Genomic DNA, 4592 nt, shown 5'->3' with positions numbered 1-4592 from the left:
CTCCGTACTGGATGATCAGATAAAGAATTGAATTCTCAACCAGAAGCCTTGGTAACATTTTTTCGAGTGGGTTTTCACCGGCTTTGCTAACCGTTGGAAGGAATAATTCAAATGCACAAAAGTGCCCTAAGCAATATCACTAGGCTCCAGAAAAGAATCAACGTGTCCTAATATCAAACATTGCAAGAAAAGAAATGTTGATATTTTGTTTACTCAATGGATAATCTACTAAAAACAGTTGCGTGCTTAGATTTTGTAACAGATGAAAATGCTGCAACGTAGTTAAAAGGGGCTAATATCTCCCTTTGTCTATTGACACAATTTTTTTCCATCAATAAATTGTCTCCAAAGGCGAGATTCGAACCCACATCGTGTTTCTAACGGGTACATTAGGCCACTCAGCTACAATGGTTCCTTTCAAGTTAGTTTTTGCATTTCCACACCTTTTTCGGCATTTCCGTTTTTTCCCATTTCTGGACTTTTTCCCCTTTTCCTCACCTTAAAAATGAAACAGTTCAGCTTAAAAGGCAACTTTGTTTTGCGAAGTCTGGTTGTTAGGCAGAATTGTTTGTTCTACTATAAGGCAACTCTACTCTAATTGTTTTTCAATGACTGTGTCCATCCACTCTATTTTTATCCTTTTTCAAACGTTTTAGACAACAGTCATCATGAAATCCATTGCGGGATTTGGTTCTCTTTTGCTTATTGCCGTTTTGATCAATGTGGCTCAGTGTCGTCAATTCCGGAGATCCTCCTTATGGACGAAGAATCCATTAACCGAGATGGACTCCCATCTTATGAGGCCACAATGAAGCCTCTCCTTGAAAAATGCCCCCCCAGATCAATGGCAATGCCGAATATTTCGATGACAACCCCCCCTGTTGTACAAGATTGTCCATCGAAATATTCGGCATTGCCATTGATCTGGATGAGGCCGGCATTTTTCAAGGAGAGGCTTCATTGTTGGCCTCATAAGATGGGTAGTCCATCTCGGTTTAATGGATTCTTCGTCCAATAAGAGGATCTCCGGAATTGACGAAACACTGAGCCACATTGATCAAAACGGCAATAAGCCAAAAGAGAACCAATCCGCAATGGATTTCATTCATGATGACTGTTGTCTAAAACGTTTGAAAAAGGATAAAAATAGAGTGGATGGACACAGTCATTGAAAAACAATTAGAGTAGAGTTGCCTATAGTAGAACAAACAATTCTCCCTAACAACCAGACTTCGCAAAACAAAGTTGCCTTTTAAGCTGAACTGTTTCGTTTTTAAGGTGAGGAAAAGGGGAAAAAGTCCAGAAAATGGGAAAAAACGGAAATGCCGAAAAGGGTGTGGAAATGCAAAACCAACTTGAAAGGAACCAATGTAGCTGAGTGGCCTAATGTACCCGATAGAGACACGATGTGGGTTCGAATCTCGCCTTCGGAAACAACTTATTGATGGAAAAAGAATTGTGTCAATGGACAAAGGGCAATATTAGCCCCTTTTAACTACGTTGCAGCATTTTCATCTGTTACAAAATCTAGGCACTCAACTGTTTTTAGTAGATTATCCATTGAGTAAACAAAATGTCAACATTTGTTTTCTTGCAATGTTTGATATTAGGACACGTTGATTCTTTTCTGGAGCCTAGTGATATTGCTTAGGGCACTTTTGTGCATTTTAATTATTCCTTCTAACGGTTAGCAAAGCCGGTGAAAACTCACTCGAAAAAATGTTACCAAGGCTTCTGGTTGAGAATTTAATTCTTTATTTGATCATCCAGTACGAAAGTAAAAAAAAAACGTTCCCAACAGGCAATAACAAGTTTTAAAATGTGAAAACTAGTAACAAAAAAGACAAAAAAGTCAAAATAGTGGAAAAACGGCTTCCAAAAGTTAAAGAATTAGAAGCCTGGTTTTGGCGAAAGTGGCCAAGAAAAGGTTAATAATTTTTTAACGGTTATATCTGTTTTTGGGGGTCTACCGTTGACGAACAATTAATTTTAAAGGGTACTTTTGCAACGTGTGAAAAAATATTTGTAATACCGGGTGCGCCATATCATCGTCTGCACTTGTTTTTGGCCCCAATAACCGCATCAATGACATGGCTTGCATGTAATCATTGCCAACTATTTTCGAACATATTGCTTGTCTAAATTTGAAAATAGACCACATATCCTTACAGCTGTAACCACTGTAACCACAGCTGTAACCAGCTTGTCCACTCAACAACAGCACCAAAAATGTGAAAGTAACTTTGTACAAAAATATGATTTTTACGGTTAGAAGGGATAGACAGACTTTGCTGGCACTTGTACAGTCAAAGACCCTGCCAACCTGAAAGGTATCTATCTCAATATCCATTTTGCCTCATTTTTAAAGAATACCTCTTTTAAGATTAAAATGCTTGAAGAATCAGGCAAAACTAAGGACATTTTTTATCTCTCTCTAGCAGAGACCTTGCTAAGGACGGGGGTACTAGACAAAGATGTCGCTTTTAAGTAATTTACGGTTATTCGATGTGACAGAATTAGGCCGACCAACCCAAAATTTCCTCATGGTGGGGTGTGTTTTTTCATTCACAGTTGTCTACAGACCTACCATGTGTCAATGTCTAATGGGGAGGTCTAAGTCTTTATATGTCAAGTGACGTCTAAAGACCTGTCTATTGTGACGATTTATAGACCACCGTTGTGCTCTGATTACAAATTCGGCGAAGCATTGGATTTTACAAAAAAGGAATTGAGTATAGGAAGCAATTGTTTAAAAGGAGTTGCAAATTAGCAAAAAGGCTCCAGGGCACTTTGAATCCAGCAGTTGTGGCTGGCCTTCAAAGGAAGTTGGATTCTGCCTGATGACCGGACCTCCAAAATGAGAGTTCCCTTTTCAGCAGAAAAACATCATTGTTTAAAGCTAGGAAACATTTGAAAAAGTTGAGGAAATGTGAAAAAAGTGTAAAACTGTAATGTAAAAATAAACAAAAAAAAATGCTGCTGTAGAAAAAGGTCGATTTGGTACCTTTTAGCATCGTTGGTGCATTTTCATCTCTTGCAACATATAAGCAAACAATAGCATTTAACAGTCAGTCTACACATTGATGTTCTACGTTTTCTTGACAAGAAATTAACGTTTTATTCTTGCAATGTTAGACATTAGGATCCGTTTTCAATTGATATCGATGTTATAATATACAATTACCCCTCCTCCTCTTGTACTTGTAGTAACATACACAGTATACCACCACCTAAAAAGCCAAGATATGCTTGTCCTTAACGATAATCAAAGTAAGGGATTCTCTTCTGGAGCCTAGTCATTGCTTAGGGGGCTTTTGTTTATATAATGATTTTGAGCTTTTGCTCATGACGGCAGATATAACTCAACTGCGGCTCTCTTTTTTCTGACTTTCTCATACAGATAACAAGGGGCTGAAATTGATATTCAAATTTGTTGGTAGGCCAATTATTGTTAAGCTTTAAGTTCAAAGGTTCATGAAGTAAGTATAAGTTTATTTTATCCTATTAAGAAAAGAGTTAAAAAAAGTGGAAAAATGCCTTGAAAAAAGTGGGAAAATAAAGATTAGAACAAAAAGATAGTTTTCGGCAAAAGTGGCCAGAAAAAAAGTGAAAACGATTTTTCAGGTTTTAACTTCTTTTTTCGAGGTCTTCAAACGATGTTCTTGCAACATGTTGAAGAATAATTGCAACGTATTTCTTAAATTATCACTTGAGTTTTGGCAAGTGAGTCCCTTAATTGTTGGGAGTCGATACATAAAAGCAATAAACTACAGAAAAAGGATCATAAAACAAATGATATCAACTTACCGTTAGGTTGAAGAAACGGACAAGAACTTCTGTTTTCGACAGGAAAGTGTCACATTTTATGTTGAGCCCAAATTGAATAGAAAGCCAAAAAGACGTGGCAGAGTCAAAACACATGTTTTATATTGTTCTAGCTTCTTTTTTGTCTTTATCCTGTTATTTTAACACATTAGACCATAAACGAGTTTTTTGGTGCAACACGCACATGCTGACAGATCGTCTCACAATCTTACTACTGTGTATATCTCTTTGTCAATCACAAGTGGCCATTTTGCCTGTCTTAAGGATGTCTCAACGAAGGATGTATTGAAGGATTTTGGTTTACAAGCAAGCGAATGGGGATATGAGCAAGAGCATAAACACTCCAAACTTGCCTCCCTAAGCCATGAAAAATAAGTTTTTCAACCCCTTCACCGGCTTGTCGGTCAACGTTATGTTTGACCATGGAACGGATAGCTATCAGTTCCATGGTTTGACATTCCACATGCGTTGAACGGACTAAGAGGACATCATCTTACTCGAGGTCAATCTGTTGAACCGGCTTCACACATTGTGGAAGAATTTCGTGTTCCCGTCCATTTCGAGAACTTTTGGACTTTCAGGAACACATGGAATCAAAGCTCCAACCAAAAATGAGCATAGCAATTGTGTGTCGGAAACAAGATTCAATTGATGAAGGTTCACCTGGCTTCCAACCTCCTTTCACACCTTCAATAGCAGCTGCCCTGAGGGAACTCTACAAGAAGCATCACAATCCACACAAATATGAAACTGAAGCATGGTTTGTT

The 4592-nt window shown here is 37.9% G+C and overlaps 1 long non-coding RNA gene across 1 annotated transcript in view; it reads right to left on the bottom strand.

Annotated features, from left to right (window-relative positions):
• The window catches only part of LOC131891690 (uncharacterized), a 16251-nt gene extending 12223 nt beyond the window's left edge, over positions 1-4028 (bottom strand). The window contains exon 1 of the long non-coding RNA XR_009374449.1: positions 3808-4028. This is a non-coding gene — a long non-coding RNA (uncharacterized LOC131891690). The remainder of the gene's footprint in view (positions 1-3807) is intronic.
• Positions 4029-4592: the final 564 nt, after the last annotated feature.

The sequence above is a fragment of the Tigriopus californicus genome, chromosome 12 (genome assembly GCF_007210705.1).
Source record: "Tigriopus californicus strain San Diego chromosome 12, Tcal_SD_v2.1, whole genome shotgun sequence".
Taxonomy (NCBI): domain Eukaryota; kingdom Metazoa; phylum Arthropoda; class Copepoda; order Harpacticoida; family Harpacticidae; genus Tigriopus; species Tigriopus californicus.
This window is presented reverse-complemented; position numbering and strand designations above follow the sequence as displayed.